The sequence below is a fragment of the Anomalospiza imberbis genome, chromosome 4, assembly GCF_031753505.1.
Source record: "Anomalospiza imberbis isolate Cuckoo-Finch-1a 21T00152 chromosome 4, ASM3175350v1, whole genome shotgun sequence".
NCBI lineage: Eukaryota > Metazoa > Chordata > Aves > Passeriformes > Viduidae > Anomalospiza > Anomalospiza imberbis.
The window spans coordinates 50,674,255-50,692,519 of NC_089684.1; the positions used below are offsets into that span (position 1 = coordinate 50,674,255).

General features: G+C 44.9%; 2 long non-coding RNA genes across 4 annotated transcripts; one reads left to right on the forward strand and one right to left on the reverse strand.

The window, feature by feature from the left end:
• Positions 1–34: 34 nt before the first annotated feature.
• Positions 35–13,283, reverse strand: LOC137472933 (uncharacterized). Of its 3 annotated transcripts, none has more exons than XR_010998493.1 (4): positions 12,256–12,339; positions 6,670–6,787; positions 5,170–5,311; positions 36–555 (listed from the first exon to the last, which is right to left on the reverse strand). It is a non-coding gene; the product is annotated as an uncharacterized lncRNA (long non-coding RNA). The 3 variants fall into 3 exon arrangements; XR_010998494.1 differs by lacking the exon at positions 12,256–12,339 and adding an exon at positions 13,162–13,283 and having other exon boundaries at positions 37–555; positions 6,670–6,776; XR_010998492.1 differs by lacking the exon at positions 6,670–6,787 and having other exon boundaries at positions 35–555; positions 5,170–5,314.
• LOC137472934 (uncharacterized) lies at positions 12,552–13,702 on the forward strand. Its single transcript, XR_010998495.1, has 2 exons — positions 12,552–12,638; positions 13,180–13,702. It is a non-coding gene; the product is annotated as an uncharacterized lncRNA (long non-coding RNA).
• The last annotated feature ends 4,563 nt before the right edge of the window (positions 13,703–18,265 follow it).

Here is an 18,265-nt window from a genome sequence, read left to right on the forward strand (position 1 = left end):
TTTTGGGGTTTATTCCCAGTTGTGAGGGTCCTTTGCAAAAGCAAGTGTTCGAGGCACTGGGACTTGTAGCGCCAGGAAGGTTTAATTTTTATAGTGCTGCTTTGCAAATCCTGGCCAGTTCAGGTTTTGTATTCATAATAAATTAGTTACAGCCATTTTGGTTGAAGGGCAGTCTTCTGTATTTGTTAGTGGGTGTATTTATAGCCACACAAGCCATTGTGTGCACAGAGGTGTCAGCCCTGGCTTTGACTTTGGGGGGGCTAAGCAAGGGAACTCAGTAAAACCTGGTTTTGCTGGTAGCAGACAATGCAGGGGATGTTGCAGCTTGGGAAACTTTGGGCCAATCCTACCAGCACTTTCATATAATACTGATTCCTACAAGTGATCCTGTTGAAATGCATCCCAGACACCTGGCTCTAGGCATGCAAGTTTGCCTACCTGTGTACAGCCTGCCCACTAGCAAACCTTTGTGCTTTAAGTAGCTGGGCATGGAATGGCATGCATCCAAGAAGATTATATCTGTGGCACTGGGACTGGCACCAGCGCTGTTCCATCCTGGACAGAAAAGAATTTTAAAATTACATGAGATTCAGGTAATTTCCTTGCCATTGTAAGAAAAGATGCCATTCTTTCAGCGCTACTGTGTTGTGAGAGGAGTCTTGCTACCTGAAATGAGTTGCTTCCATGCTTTAAGGACACACTTTGGTGGCCAGCCCTGAGCCCTGCCCCAGCAGGAGCAGCATGGGCCAGAGGACAAGTCCTGGCCATCCAGGGCTAGAGGCAGTGTGTGGCTAAATGGCCTTTTGCTGGCTCATGGGGAACTTGCTTCATCAGGGCAGGGTGGTGAGGATTTTGTGCTCCATTTGCCACCACCAGGACTGGAAAAGCAGGGGAGGGCCAGATCCTTCTGCAGTGAGCTCTGGTGTATAGCACACCTGTGCTTGAAAGCTTTCCCAATAAAAGCCTGCTGGGCAAACAGCACAGAAGTCAAAGTCACAAAGAGGAAAGTCTGTCCTGGTGCAGTGGCTGACCTGCACATGGCGCTGGCTTGGTGTTTGCTTTCCCTCGGGTTTCATGATGTCATTCTTCCTCTGCTGGCCTTCACCCGCAGCCGTGTTTGCTTGTGGCCTAGGGAGGAGAGGGTAATATTTTACTTTAATTGCCCTACAATGCATCCAGTTCTAAGCCCACGTTGAACATTTGGCTGCAGCGTGTGACGTGAATTGAGCAACACATAAAACAACCTCAAGGAAAATTTGCAAATTTACTTGGTTAGGCTGTGTGACTGAGCGAACATCCCACTGCAGCTCATCTCCCCTTCAATGGCTGCAGCCTTCCACCCAAACCCAAAATACCCTTTACACATGAAAGAGTTACTTTTCAAAGCAAAACAAATGTCTTCTTTCCTCTGTGGGTGACTACACAAATAGAGCCTCTCACTGGCCGCTGTGACCTGTTTCATAGCAACATTCAAATAAATTCCTAAAATTGTGATTTATTTCCATTGGTCATGGCTCCATGGTGAGACAGGGAGGATTTGGCAAAAGGAACAAAAGTCTGAAGCCCTGCAAGTGTCAGTAGGAGAAGGCAGCTAGAACCATAACAGCAGTCGTGGTGGTTGGTGCCATTTCAAACTCAAAGGAGGTGTTTCCTCTGGTGACTCTTCTGAGCAAGCTCATCCCTCCCAGGAGCTATATAATCTGCAGAGAAGGGAATATCAAGATGTGTTGTGCTGATATGGAAAAGGAGAGTAAAGGGTGGATGATGGCTCTGCTTAACACAGCAGAGCTACTAACAACAGGAGGGCATGAGGGAACAGCCAGAGGAGATGCCAGGAGCTGAAGAACTTTAATGGGTTTTGTGGCCCAGGACCATGGGCTCACCAGATACAGGGAAAGGATTTGTCACTCTTTTTTATACCTTCTTTTTCCTTCACTTTCTCAGGCATGTTAACTTTCATTTAGTTTCTCTGTTTCATAACCATCATGTTGTTTTTCACAAATATCATCTCAGGTGTCGGTAACATATCAAGCTGAAAAAGCGTTGTGCCCTGCCCCAACAAGATTATTATCTAAAACCAAGAAAGAAATCATTGTTGTAGTGTACAGTGTTGCAATCAGAGCCTCGTGGGGACATTTCTGGCCACACAACTCTGCGTTATGGTGCCCATCAAAGACCAGCTCTGTCCCAGACCTTTTTTTTTTCTTTGGATGGTGGTGTCTGGCAGGAGCAGGGGATGGGGAAGCATGCGAGCAGAAGAAAGATATCTTACCAAATGTGCAAGTGGGATTGGCACAGGAATGATTTTGCTTAAGGCCAAAGTCTGCATCACACTCACCATCCATGGTTTGCTCCAGGTTCCTCACCAGTGCAGGAAAAACTGGCAATTCCATCAAGAAGGAAGGACCCCAGCTGGGAGAAGGGAGCAGAAATAAGGAACCAAGCCAAGTGCATCTTCCAACCCAGTGCTATATTCATATAGGCATTGGGCACAAAATTTAAACAGTAAAAGCAAGAGGAAATGTGGTGCCAGGAGACCATAAAGCACCTCCCCACCTCCAGGACACCAGGGTGCACTCCCTACACATTTGGCCAGAAAATAAGGCAGCACAGACTGATAATGGGCAGAATGAGATGGATAATCAGCACATATCGTCCCCAGTGATAACACACCCTGCCTAGCCCTTCTTGCTGCATTTAGCTAAATGCCACGCACACTCACCTTTGGGGCTGCCTGGCCACCCTCTGTATGCTCACTGAGATGGGGTGGGAGGTGCTACCACTGCCTTACATGCCAGGTAGGCACTGGGTTCAGCCAACCCTGAGCCAAAGGCAACATGGATGTTGGTGTAATGAGAGACTTCCAGATGTTACAGACTGTATTAAAGAGCAGGTTACAAGCAGGAGTGGTGAAACTTTTGACTCATACCAGCAAAACCTCTTAATAGGACAGGAGCAGAACTATGGGCAGCAGAAAATCAAGGCTGAGAAAGGCAATATAAAACATAGAACATCCCCTGAGGGCACTGCCAGACTGGTAGAACTGGGGAAAAAACCCAAATGAATTCTTACAAGTCCTCAGTGAAGCTGCCTCAAGGAGCTATACGCTTTGGAGAATAACTTAGTGTCACAGCCTGCACAGACACAGCACTGAGCTCCTTGAAGAAGTGCTGTTATGCACTCCTGACGTGTTCCTGCACAGCCAGAACAGCTGCCTGGACAACCAGGATGCAGCCAGCAGCTCACAACTTTCCCAGGAGCCAGCATGTTACTCTATGTGGTAGCTCAGATCCTGCCAAATCTGCCCAAACCAACACAAGAGAAATCATTCCTTGTCTTTCCTGGGCAGCACAGTTATCTTTTGCCCCAGTAGAGAAAATAACTCAGTCAAGAAATGACTCTTTCTGCTGACCTTTCATCAGACACTTGTCTAGTCTGCTCAGCAAGGCAGAAAACACATTTATTGGTTTCAGCCAATTTTTCCACTTTCACACCAGTAATACAGAGGAGGCAGAAAAAGCCAATTTTCTCCCAAACAACAGATGAGCTTGACTTTGCAGAAGTTTTCAAGCAGACTTTGCTATTAAACCTGCTTTAGTAGTGCTGACAGGTAACGTCTTCACATTGCAGGAGACAGAGATTTGTTTTCAGCCTCCTGTGCCTCCCGGCAGTGTTTGTCTGTCACACATCCATGTCTGTCCCACAGGCAATGGCATGCCCAGAGGTGATGGTGCCTGAGGCCATTCTGGAGGAACAAACTAAAAGAGCATTGACAGATGCTCATTGCACATTACAGGGTTCCAGAACAACCACCTCCCTGTCCTGGAGTGACAGACACACATCTTCCATGCGGGAAGATCATGCACTTAAATGCTGACATTACATGGATGACGCCCACCATATTTTCATTCATTAATTTCATTCATGCCTTCATGGACGTCCATGAGGCCTGAGCAGAGGGACAGGATCAGCTCTTGGATGTGTCTAATTGATTCCTTTTGGACAGTGGCTTCAGAGGATGTCCAGTGCCAGTCCTAGGGTTTTGCCTAATGCCATCTTCCAGGGATGTCTTCTCCCATTTGATGGCAGTTTCTTATCTTAGCAGCAGCCTGGCTTCTACCACACCCCTCCTGGCCCAGCCAAGGGAATCCCAGCAGGTGATACCGACAGGACTATGGACTTTAAACCCTTAGGAGACTGCTGAGCAGGCAGTGCTGGGCATGTCAGCATAAAGGCACTGAGATGTTCAGCTGGTAAAGGCAATGTGGAAACCAAAGGAGAAGAACAGAGATGGGCACAGGGGAAGCTGAGTCATCTTCATAAAAGGACGGAAAGTTCCAAGCTGTCAGATGGTTTCCTAAGAAAGATGCAATACCTTTCCAGTTATTTGTGAGTTCACACACTGGGAATGTGCTGCTGTCAGAAAGGGCCACTCATTTATCGCCTGCATGTGAGAATTTCAAAGCTGTGGTAGTCTGAAAGTCATCTCAGAGCTCTTATTATACACGTAATGCAAATATTTGGTGATATTCTTTCTTGGACAGAAACCATGCAGCCAACTGTAACCTACACAAGGGATGCAGGAGGCAAATTTTAGGCCTTTTTGATCTGGCATTGTAAAATGCTTTTGTGGAAATGCCCTCGTCAGCATATACATTCCTACGGAATGCTTCTGTTGGAGGTTTATAGTTTACACATGCAAAACCTCTGCAAGTACCTCCCAAAGGCATTTATGGTCAAACTCTGGGAGAACACCTGCACCATCTTGATGAGACTGTGCAGTCTTCCCTCTTCAAAAAAGCCATTCCACTCAGAACAACCCTTATTGCCTCAGCCTGGGGTGTGTAAACACCCAAATAATAAAAATCATCCGCCAAAAAGCCCTTCACAAACTACCGAAGGAAATACTCATATGACAAAAGCATGTGAAAATTAGGTAATGCTTTTGCACGTTTTATCGTCTTTCAAATAGCTCAAGAGAGAGGAGAAGGTGTGCAGTATAGCCCTGATCACCAGGGACTTCATCTGGCAAATCAACTACCAAGGTCTGAAACCCCCATATCTCCATATCTGGCTCCTGGACAGCACAGCAACTATTAGATTAAAAAAAAAAAAAAAAAAAAAAAAAGAAAAGGAAAACAAAAAAAAAGGCAGATAAATGCAACACACCTTGTGAGGCTGATGCTGAACCAACACCAAGATCCAGACAGAGCTGCTGGCTCCAGGCTGCAAGGGATGAAGGCAAAGGAGCTCCCATCTCTCCTTGTACAGGCTGAGCAAAGAGGTTCATGATGGATGAGTGGAGCTGGACCTCCTGCAGCCTAATAAAAGCAGAAAATTGGTGTTTCTGCTCAGATCAATGTCTGTGCAGAGGGCAGAAGGGTATACCTGGAGCTCTGCCAGGTGGGCATCACTCTCCTTTTCTCTGCAAGTGTTTTTTTCCTGCTATTAACAAATACATTGTAATTAATATATAGTGATACCTATATGCTTGCTAGCTACAATTTCAGCCTAGGAGCAGGTCTGTTGTTAGGTAAAAATTCTAGGAAAATGGATGCTTTTAGTATTGCTTACCAGTTTTATTGATGTTTACCACTAAGACTAATTCTGCCTTAAGCTGGAGAAAGTCTCAGATGGGCTGAAACATTCTGGATGCACTTCCTTCCACCTCAACCTGTGCCCCCTAATTGTTAATTACTTGTGATGAGATTTTTCATCAAAAGGGTCTCAGAGCATAGGAGATACATGCACACTCTGTTTTTATCCCAGATTATTATTTATTTGTGATGATTGCTTCTTTTTCTCTTTAAAAAAAATAAAGAGGACTTAAGACACCTGAGGCAGTGAGAGCCTTCAGATACCAAGTTCATTTCATGCAAAACTCCACTACCAGTTTTCACTCTTTGAGAATGATTTTAACGACATTTTCAGGAATTGAGTTTGCAAAAGCAAGGCTGTTACTGGACATTCACAAAACAGAAAGGTAAGTGCTTTATTCATTACAGCATTACAGAGTGCTGTTGGCATGACTTTTCCAAGTATTGTACTCAAAAGTAGAATTTAAGAAATTTTTACAAGGTAGAGAAAGGGCAAGAAATTACTGGCAAAAGGGGTTGCTCTGAGGTTACAGAATCCAAAATAATTTTGGTTGGCTGAATGCATCACAATCCTCACGTCAGGGGTACAACTCATATTTGCCTTGCCCAGATCAATGAGAATCATGGATTTTACAAACAGAGAAGAGTGTACAAACTGTATGAGCCCAAGGAGAGTGGGCAGCTCTCCAAAAGGGAGATACATCCTCATTATACAGTCAGCCTCAAGGAACCCTGTAAAACACCATCATTTCAGGTGTTAGGCAAAATTTCCAGCAAAGCCAATAGAGGTTTGCTTGTGTGGGAGGGACTGGAGAAGCAAGGCCTCTGTGCATGTGTGAGCATGTGGAACGGGGCAGAAAAACAGTTGTTTATGCAACATTAAAGTTGAGAAATGAAGCAGTCAAGCAATGCAGTGTTAGGGGTGAATGCTCAGGTGCAATGCTGCCTCCTGGTATTTAAGTGTTGGTCATCACAGAGTCACTGAGAATGGAAAAGAGCTTTAAGATCATTGGGTCCACCAGTCAGCCCAGTATCACTGTGCCCACCACTAGGCCATGTTCCCAAGTGCCACATGCCTTTTAAACACCTCCAGGGAGGTTTGCATCTCACTGTGACTCCATGCAATAAGCAAGACCTGTGAAATATGCTATAGCTGGGGTTGTTCAGTGACAGGTCCACCTGTGATTATCCTGCAAAGGAGGAAAAAAAAAAGGCAACACTATAATTTGAGACCTCATTCTTCACTCAGGAATTGGCTGTTTTGTGATTCTGATCTGGGATGCTCCTCACAGCTGACTCATACCAAGGCAACAGCCCCTTCCTAAAAGCACCTGAAAATGTTCCTGAAGTTACTCCCTTGCAAAGTCCACATCATCCCTCAGGATTCATCTACACAGGACAGAAAGGGCCAGCAAAGTCATCCCATGGCTTATAGCAAAGCTTTTTTATCCCACTGAGAACTGAGACTCTGTGGCTACAAAGGGACGAGCTTCCACATCTCTTTGCTTTTCAAAGTTTGCATGTAATTCCAAATGATCAAATCTAATTCAGATCTGATCTGTGTTTATTTTTCTTTCCTCAGTATCTGAGTGATACATTTGGCTCAGAAAAGGGATTTAACTATCAAGCAACTGCTAATTACAGTGACTGAAACCTGACACTTAATTCCAGCCTCAAAGGTGTGAATGGTTCGCATTAAATATCAGATGAGGTGCAACATCTCAATTTAGTCCAGCTAAAGATTTGCCAGATTTCTGTGCAGAATGCACGCATGAGCAAGATACAAATAAGACAGAGGAAATCAGATATCACCAAGCTCTCAGTAACAGTCCAGAAGCACAGCTCACAACATTCATCTTAGGTACCTTGAAATTCAGGCACAAATGCTGCAGATTTTGGATGGGGCATCTCATGTGCAGAGAGTGGGAATTTCAGCAGAAAATAAATTATTATCAGAGAATCAGAGAAACATTTAGGTTAATCATTAAGTTCTCTATTTTCACATCTTACAGGTGCTAAAAAAAGAAAGACTTTGGCAAATTTAATAGAGTATTTAGTAGGGTGATGCAAGCTCAAGGAATGGGGCGAGTTGGCAAGACATCTCCCAGGAACACAAATGTAGGCAGGGTCCAGTGACAAGTGGGAGCACTGGAGGGGCTTTTCCTTTCTCTGAGTAATCTTTTAGGGTGGTGCCAAAGATGTCAAACTTGAAAGATGAGTTTCTACAGCTAATTATCATAGTTTACAGACACTGAAGCTAAGGCACATATTTTCAGAAGGCCTGAGAGATTCAATATGTTGCAAATTAAAGCAATAGCTTTGTTCACTATCTGATCACATTGCAGCAGTACCCCTAGGAACTGGGGCACAGGGACCACACTGGATGAAGTGGAGGATTAGATTCTGGGCTTCTCGACCTTGCTTGGGTGAGGTGAAAGAGATATTTCATTATTTTTGACCACTCATTCACAAAAATAATGACAAGCCAAAGAAATGGCATTTTACTATTTCCAAATAACATGGATTTAAACGGCCCATCTTTCAATGCTCAGGTTTGAAACTTCTTACAGGCATTCTTCTGCCTGACATTAAACTTCACATTAGTTTGCTTCAGAAAGCCAAACACTGTCAATTGAGGGTGGCTGTGAGCCGGACACAGATCATCCCAGTAATCCCACATCCAACCATCCCAATAATCTCCCTCAGCAGGAAACGCCCAGATGCAGCATTTCAAGGGTTCAGTCACATCCCAGCAGTCATTTTTCCTGCAGTCCTGCTGCATCTGTGGCTCTTACACTGGAGCACATCTAACGCATCCAGCTGCCCTGGAGCCAGGGCTTTACCTCTGCTCATTCACCATAAAACCCTGCTGTTCTGTGGGAACATCTGCTCATTTGTGCTCCACCCAAACACCCCACACATTCTTCAGAAATTTTTCTTTCTACAAGTCTGGTTGCTTTTTGCCAGCAGCAATGTACACTCTTGACATGCTAAGAAAAAGTATTTAACAGGAGGGAAAACACGTTCCACATAAATTATTCTCACTGCAGGATGAAGAGGAGCAAACTAACACTGTGGTACTTTGGAAAACAGTTTGCAAAAGGAAAGGAGCTTAACTCAGTCAGTCAAGGTGAAATACCTGCCATTCCCTCTCCATAATATGCTTCAAAGAGCATTTATTGTAATTAACCCAAGTCAGTGCTGGCCTGAGTGACTATGTGGATGTAGAGCACCCTGGGAATTGCATTTCCCCGTGTGAATCCATGCTTAGGGAGGGCCCAGGCAATGGATTTCTAGCTGGGCTTCCACCTTGGCTTTGGTGAAACGGGCTGTCTGGCCAACTAGGACAACTCTCCCTAACTCCCTGGTGGTGATCCATCCCTGACACCAAAGACTAAATTTCCACACAAGACGAGGAGTCTTGTTTCGATGGGCATGGCAGAAGACACTGCTATGACAGACAAATGCAGGGTATGGGGTTTATAGCAATTTTCTATACTAATAGACCCACACATTCACAATTCCAGCCCAAAGAAGCAGGACTTTTAATTCTGATTACCTTTCAGTCTAAGCCACCAGTTGGATACCCTATTTTTGAATTTTCATTGTTTAATATGAAGAGTACTTTCCAGGAGATGTTGACAGCTTTTCTTCACAGCACCTAAACACCATGTAGTGTCACAATCCCAGTACCTAAGGAAGCAAAGATGGCAGTTACCAACTCTGCTCTTCACTCATATTTAAGATAATGTAAAAGTATTTTTAAGGAAATCTTCAGGCATGAACATATAAGTTTTGCAAAATTAGATAATGATTCAGCTCTGAATGCCCTTCTCGCTCTTTCCTTCTCTCTGACAATGATGTTGCTTCAAGTAGAACAGTTTTCTAGATTTGTGGTGGTGACTGGCCACTAAAACCTCTGTGAGAGGTGCTGTTTCAGTCACTTCTGTGCTTCACACTTAAATCTTCAGCCATATGAAAGCGAGTAATACTTTACTCTATGTCTTTTGTTGCTTGAACTTCTGTTAAATGATCCTGTACTCTTGCACAGGAACAGGCTGTCCAGTGAAGTGGTGCAGCCACCATTCCTGGAGGTATTTAAATACCTGGAGGTATTTAAAAGTATTTAACCAGTAAAAGTATTTAAATACCTGGAGGTATTTAAAAGATGTGCAGATGTGGCCCTTAGGGACATGGTTTAGTTGTGGCCTAGGCAAAGCTGCATTAATGGTTGGACTTGATGACTTTAAATGTCTTTTTCAACCTAAATGAGTCTATGATTTGGTGGGTGTTCTTCAGAGCTTCATTTTGAGATTGGAGATTGTGTGTTCTTCTCATTGGGCTGCAAACAACAGTCTCTGAGCAGACATGGGCAAAAAGCCTTTCCTGGGCTTCTTGGGTTCAGTCTTACTATTTTATTTAAGTACTATTTTTTTCAAGCACATTGCACCCAACCCCTGATCTCTAAATGGCTGCTGTGGCACAGGCTGAGATGAAAACTGAGGCTGTACACAGCACCAAAGAAAGGAAATGAACACAAGCTCTGCAGGACTCAGCTCTGACTCCACACCCTTCTACTTAAATCTCTACAAACCCTTTTACTTAGTCCTTTGCAGAGTTACCCACCTGGTTCAAGAGTAAAGCTAAAGGGGTCATTTCTTGAGCCCCCTTTAGCTGGTCACTCAAGAGTTGCCTCTGGTGGGATGGTCAGGGAGGTTTGGCAGACAGAGTTCCTGTAATGCCTACCCAAACTGCAGCCATGTGCTTCTTCCCTTCACTCCTGCAGCTTTGGTAAATCCAGCTTGATTTAATCTCCCATAATTGTGCAGTGTGTTTTTATTTAAATTTGCCTCTGGTCTCCTACCAATTAGTGCATGCAGGCATAAGTGATGGTGGTACCTCAGATCTTGCTGGACTGCCTCACTTACAGTTTCATCATCTTCAGCTCTAAAACGCTCCAGCTCACTGCCTGCAGCTGAGTGAGTGTATTCCTCCCTCAGATTCCAGACCACTCCATGAAAAGCCCTCTGTGATCACAAGGACTGCCCTGGAACAGCTCTGTGTGCAGGGAAGCCCTGCAATCACCCTCAGAGCCATGCATCTTATCAGCCACACTCCCTCTGTGACTCTCAGAAGTGGTTCCCACTGGAAGAGATGTGCTTACTTTGGCTTGCAGGAGAAAGTTAAGAGTGAACAACTGTTACTGAGTTGTTCAAATCCAGTTCAAGTTCCATCTCTGTCATGCTTAATAAAATTCTTAATATCTCTGTAAGATTAAATGGGCAGTTACATATGGACCCCTCTGGCCTCCCTAATACCAGAGTGGCAGTCACAGAATCCCAGAATAGTTTGGGTTGGAAGAGATCTTAAAGACCATCTAGCTCCAAAGCCCTCTGCCATGGCCAGGGATGCCATTCACTGGGTTGGGTTGCCCACAGCCCCATCCAACCTGACCATGAACACGTCCAGGGATGAGGCAGCTACAACTTCTCCATCCTGGGGAATGCTAATATGTCAGCCATGAACTGGGTTGACCAAGTGATAACTGCTCCCATACTCCAGATAATTAGTGGCCCTTGTGCATGTCTTGGTCTCAGAGTTTGGTGAAACAATTTTCAAAATCCACTTTTCTGGCTCAAGATAGAAGATTTACCAGATTCCTTAGTAGTGTATGCATTGCACAGGGTCAGGCCAGCAAAAACAAGCAATGAAAGGGCAAGAGCATGCTTCTCAGCTCCTTACTTTGTGCCTACAATGACTTTCACCATCTTCCTAATGCCTGTATCCCACCTGCCCTGATGTTGGAAAAAAAATTAAGGGAGCAGTAAGTTCTTTTCCAAGTTCCCCCACATTTCCCACCAACAATTCTGTTGAGATAAATGAGCCAATGCTCTCCTCTCCAACAAACATCTCTATAAAAGCAGCTGGTAGTTACAACCACAATGAGCACAGACACCAGCTAGAGATGATTCATTTATGTACTCTTTAACTTGTCTGAAACTACAGATTATGTCTACAGTGGAAAAGTTCATCTTGGAAAAGTTCATCTTAGCAAATATATTCATTAGTATGATTAGATCAACACCACCACAATATTCAATTTTACTTTGCCTTTGGCAGCAGCAAGGACAGCTGGGCAAAGTAGCATTTACCATGGTGCTAGCAAAGGCATGTCAGATAATATCCTTTCCAACACAAGGCAGTCTCCCACAGCAGGCAAGCCATAGCAAAGGAACCAGTTTTGGTGGCCACTGAGTAAATGAAAATCTTTCTGAGGTTTTAAATGTGTGGGCTGGGTCAACACCCACCTGTGTAGGAACCTCTCACAGCAGGGGCAGCTCTATGCAATGGTACCAGCATAAACAGGAGTTCTGCACAGTCCCAGGAAAATTCCACAGAATTAGGCATTGCTGGGATCTCCAGTCTGTCTTGGAAATTTCTGGAGGCTGTTTTCCAGATAAATTAGCAATGCACACTCCCTAGAAAGGGCTTATCGGACACCAGAGCAGGCTGTGCCTGTGCCACAGCCATATCTGTCCTCCCTGTGCACTTCCTCGGACCTGGGGGCAACTGTGTGCACCCCAGTCCCCATCAAACTGCTTTCCCAAAGCTGATGCTGTAAAGGTTTCAGTTGCAAATGCTGTCTCATGTTACTTACTTGAAAAGCACATGCTTCCTCTCCAGTGGTTACAGGCACTCTACCTGTGCAAGCAGGTAATAGATGAGGTGCAAATGATGCAGTTGAACACACAACACACTCAGGAATAGTTGCTTGATCAGAAGGAGCTAACAAACCTTGCTGTGTCTGTAAGATATTTCCTCCAGCTGCTCCTTATTCCCCACACACACCCAGTGAAAAGCACCTGTTAGGTGTAAATGACACACACCCACTCTGTAACCCATCTGGGAGATGTAAAAACTACAAGAGTTCTTTATTGCAGCAAAGAAATTATTCTTCAGCAGAGATCAGTCAGCACAGCAGCATCAGAGCAGCTCTGGAGGACCAACCTGTGAGCATCAAATCCATCTGGACTTCACTTGGTGAGCTACAGACTGGCAAGGCCAACTCAGTCAATACACAGGCCACCATTAAAGGTCTCTGAAGGTTCCTGTCATCACCTGAACTCCACCTACACGAGTTCACCTGGCATGCATCAGGATAAAGGCACTACTGGCTCTTTACCCATCTCTAATCCAGTCCACAAGCTGGCAGCAGGAATTGTTCTGCGCTGACTCTGCCCCACCAGAGGATTCCCAAGCCCATGGAAGATCTTTCCCTTAGCAGCTTAGCCAGTTTTTCTGGTTTGCTCTGCACTGACTTAGTGGTATGGAGCAGCTAATGTGGCTCCTCTGGATGACTGACTCTTACTCAGCTGCCTAGGAAAACTCTACAGTGGAAGCAAACATGGAAGTGAAAAGATCAGATTCAGAAAGATTTGCCCTGGCTTGAGAAAAGCCAGAGAGATGGTGTTGCAAAGAACTTGGGCCAACATCCAGAGAAGCCCATGTGGCAGAAGTTATTTCCTCCTCACAGTCAGGAGAAATTTCTAACCAGCATTCCAACTTTTGCTTTATCTGCCAGCCCAGGTGCTTTCATGGATCCCCTAAGCAGAAGATCTGTGCATTGCAAAGATGTGCCTGGATCAGTGCTTTCCCTTGCCTTAGTTTCAAAGGTGGTAATTGAAACACAGGCAAGATTTTATAAAGGACCAAAGACTCTAAAAGGGCCTGCAGCAGAGTGGAGATGTCAGCTCAGCTGAGCTCCACTTCAGAACCCCCACCTGAAATCCATTTGTTCTCCACAGCTGAGTGCCTGAGCACACGGACTAAATGCCTACACATGGCATGCAGTCTGTGGACCCAAAAAAGAAAGAGTTCTCTCCACTCTTTCTGCTTGTAAACATAAGCAAACCCTGCATTCCTTGCTATTAAAAGACAAGCTGGTGAGTTACTGCATGGATACAGCCCCTGCAGGCAATCATCTCCCTTTGCTCTCTAAGATTTACTCTTGTTTACACCTGCAAATCTTTTCCCCCCTGACAGGTATCAAACGTTACCAAGAGGTCTTCAGAGTTCTCAAGAGACCACAGCTCCCAGCCTGCAAAGCCAGAAAACAAAGCAAATTTAACTCATGATCTTTGAAACCCTGGGGCTTCACACAACCCCTTATCCCATCTCCCACCTCCTAGCCACACACAGACTATTCCATGATCCTATTCAATGCATTTGACCAGCGGAAGACTAATCTACCTCTCAAAGAACTTGCTGGGCTAGCAGTGAACAGCTCAGAGAGAGGGCTGGCAAGCCCCAGAGCTCAGGAAGGGCCAGGAGACCACACAGCCTAGGGCAGAGGTGGAAGGAAGGAGTAGAGTAAGCTAGGGATTTGTCCTAAATGAGCTCTTGGATTGTCCTTGGATGGGCTCTTGGGTTCTCCTGTGAGGTGATCCTGGGCTGTGCTGGGAGGGGCTCTCCTCTCCCTTCAGCTGTTCTCCCTGCACATGGATAGACAGGCCAGATTTACCAGCCTGTGCCACTATTGCCATGCCAAGGGCAGGGATTTTCCCTCTCTAGCTGAGAACAGAATGGGAGGCAAGAAGCCACACGCTTCAGGAGGAGCTTGCAGCCTGAATCTGATATGCAAAGTGACCCCAAGAGACATCAGAAAGAGTACCCCAGCATCAGAAACAGCAATCCCATAAGAGAAAAGTCTTTACAGTCAAAAGTTTCAAAATTATTTCTATCTGCATTGCAATGAATTTGCCACTGGCAGGGGTTGAAACTCAGGAGTTCATGTAGTGCAGGTTTTTGGTGAACGAACGCTTCTGGAGCCATAATTCACGTTAATTGACAGGAGCTGTCTACACGGCTGTGAAATATGCATGTCGTAGCTGCAAAACAGGAATCCCTGTGAGCATCACAAAACAAACAGTGCCTCTTGCTTCCAAGCACCATGATTGCTGCTCCGTCTCACATCAAATAAAAACTGGTAGTTACATCCAGATCTGAAATGACGTGTGAATAGTCAAAGATGCATCAGCAGCAAACCAACCGAGCACAGGAGCCGCGAGAGGAATGTACGTGAGGAGCAGCAGAGCATTCCCATCCATGCCTCACTTCAATCACAAAACACACAGGACAACCAGTGAGCTCAGGGCAATGGAAATCATCAGGCAATTATCATTTGTGTCGCCCAGTTTCATCACTTCATTTTAAAACAGAGGCCTATGGGGGCAAACTGGCTTAGCTCCATTGACTTGAGCACAATCGTCCGCCTAAGATTAATCTGTTTGAAAAATGCATATGTTCTGTGAATAGATCTGCTTTTAATGGCTAAAGTGGACTTACAGCCTTACATACATATTTAGGAGAAGAAGCTTAGTTTCTTAATGAGAGAATTAGTGAGGGGATGTACACAAGGATCTTTACTGGGTTTGCTGAACCATGGAAAATTTGTTAGAAATAAAGGTTTGTGATGTGAGATTTCAAATGTTGTGTACTGAGAACTTCAAGGCAGCGAGGGAAACACCCTGAAAATCTTTAGTTTCTCAAAATGTGTCAGCACATCAAAGCACAGCCATCCTGTGAAGACATTTGGGTTTGACAATGTATTTGGGGTACTTGTATTCTCTGGAAGCTGGAGGAATCTATATCTTAGAGGAATGTAATGGTATAGTGTAGATTTCTTTTTAATGAACTTCTTGACCCAAACCCAGTAATGTTTAAAAATTCCATTTTAGGACACGACTCGAAAACAGTTCTATACTTCTCCTATGCAAAATGAAAACTATCTTTGAAGCTATGAAAGCTGAAACAAACAGAGTTATCTGCTTTCGTCAGTAGCTGTAGGGGACAATGCTAGAAAACCAACGAACCCAGCCAATGCCAGTCAATTCTCACTGCAGTTGTAATTAGAGAGGACTCTCTTCCCTCCTTCTTTTCCCTATTAATGCTATTGAACACTAATATCTTCAAGGAAATATATTGGGAAGCAAAGTCTTCTTTCTGGATTATACACAGTGAATGATTTTTGTTCCATCACCAAACACATGGATAGAAAGCACTGCCTTTGGGAAGGAATGTTCACCAGGATTCTTGTCTTTTGGCAGTGATAAGAGACAATAACCCCACCTGGCCCCATCACCCATCTATCCATCACCATCCCTGAGACCTGTGAAACCCCCATTCCTGGAAGAGTTCAAGGTCAGATTGGATGGGGCTCTGAGCAACCTGGTCTAGTGAAAGTGTCCCTGCCTAGGCAGGTGGGTTAGAACAAGACCAGCTTTAAGGTCCCTTCCAGCACAAGCCATTCTAAGATTCTATGGCTCTGTGACTTCCCGCTGGCTGTGTTCCCCTCCCAGCATAGGCTTCCATCTTCATCAGATCTCCCACCAAATAAGGTGCTGTGGAGCTCCAGGCTGGCAAAGCAAGGCCTGGGGAGATGTGGGTTGGGGTATGGCATGGATGGGGACAAGGCAAGAGGTGGTGCTGCTAAATCTGAGAGACTGCACAAGGTTCTACCAGGTTTTTCCCTGAAATAAATCTTGACATAAACTTGCCTAAATTTTTAGACCCAGGATCCAGGATATTTTACATTCCTTATGCATTGTGAGGAGCAGTAGAAGAGGCCTTGTTCATTTCCTAAACTAATGGCAGGAGTCTGCCAATCTCCTCCACATTGGGCAGTTCCTTATTCTCAAGAAGGGACCTGCTATATAAAACATGATCACCTGAGGTGCTGTCAGTGAGCTCGGTCAGCGGGATTCAGCCCAGACAGGACATCATGACTGAGCCCTAACTCATACCTTTTGTCAGCAGAGCCCTTCTGCTGGCTGGCTCCTGTGTGAGTGGTGAAGAAAAGAATGAACCATGATTGCTTACCCAAAAGGCCTGGAACTCCTGAGCCTGGCCCTGCAGTCATCACTCCCACAGCTCTTCCTTTACTTACACAAGCAGTTCCACGTGTGGATGAGGTTGGAGGATTTTTGGGATGAGACCTCAAGTAATCCTGACCTGACCTGACTCACAAATAAAGAGAAAGGAGTTCACTCCAACTGGCTTGGGAGGCAGTAAACCTTGCCAGAGATACCTGATACCAGTTTCCTTGAAAATAAAGAAATAATCATCTTTCTGATTAAGTTTAGATACTCTTAGATGGGCAAGAAGCAATGAGTCAAAGCTGAAGAAGTAGAAGAGGAAGATAGAGGTCAGGACAAATTGTTTTCATTTGGAAGCTCAGCTGAAAGAGGTATTAATTGCAGGAGATCGGTGTTTGCAGCTAACGGCCTTGCTTGTGAAGATTTCCTCTCCCACTCCAGCCCAGATGCTGAGTGAAAGCAAACAGGGCTCTTCACTCTTTTTGAACCTGATCCTGCACTATTCAAATCAGCCAGGCTTTATTTTGAGCCTCATTTCCAGGTGGGGACAGAACACAGCCCACAGTGCACATCCTAGTCTGATGGCAGCAAAAAGAGCATTTCAGAAATGTGTCAGCTAAAACATTTGAACAAGCAGGTTTTCAAATCCCAGTGTGGACAGAAGGAGCTGCTTTTTAGCAGGTGTTAGCAGGAAAAGATAAAGCTGCTCAGTTGAAAATATGTCATCTTTCATTTGGAAATGTGTCAGTACAAGCATGTTAGCACCTTTGTGCCAAGTCTGGACAAGCCCTGGAGGAAAAGAATGGCTGAACTAACAAGGAGAGGAAGGTGAAATATCTCTGGAGGCAGCTGAGTGCTGCAGTACTTTGTGTAGGAGAGAGAAAACAGCTAACCTGTAATGGGAGCATTTTTAAAACCAAGGGATTTAGGAGTTCACAACTGCCAAGATTTTTACACCTTCCCCAAGTAAAGTCTGAGGATGCTGTTTGAGACAGACCACATGGAGATCTTTCTGCATTAGGATTCCTGAGGCTGATGCTGCTATGGGTCCCACTGGGTTCTGCAGCACTGGGACCACTACAGGAGCCAGAGACAGAGAGAAAAGGGATCACCCCTCAAGAGCTCAAACTGGTCTCTGCCAGATCCATCCTGCTGCTATAGCTCTTGGCATCCAAGCTGGCATTTTGCATCCTACACAACCACTGCAAAACCCAGCCCAGGCATCTTCATGTCCTCCATCAATATCCATAGCAGAACTTCAAGCACAGGGTTAACTTGGCTGGTTTTTCTCTCTGCTTAGCCCCACTCACTTGGAACTTACCCAAGCAGCTGCTGATACAGCCCCGAAGAGACATAATAAAAAGGCAGGGGAAATGTACAAATTCTACTTAATATGGAACAAGGGATCAGTTCATCTGATCCCTGAGGAACTCAAATATATTTATTTTCATGACAGTGTTCCAAGAAAAGAGGTCTCCTACCTTGGATCCACACTCCCTCTGTGCAGACTTGCCTGAATACCCAAGCCAGCTCTCAACCTGCTGCTTGCAACCAGACTTTCTATATTTTGAGCTATCTCGCTCTTTGGCACAAAAAGATGTGTATAAACCCAAGGTACAGAGACATCTAACAGCAGCAAAGACAATGTGAGTTGGGCTGCTCTGATTTCTGTTCTGTTTCCCATGGTTCCACTCCCATCACAACAAATCCAGTGCAACACATCAAGCAGGGGATTATTAAACACATTCTTGAAGTCTGAATGGAGTTACGAGTAATGAATGGCTAAAGTCAATG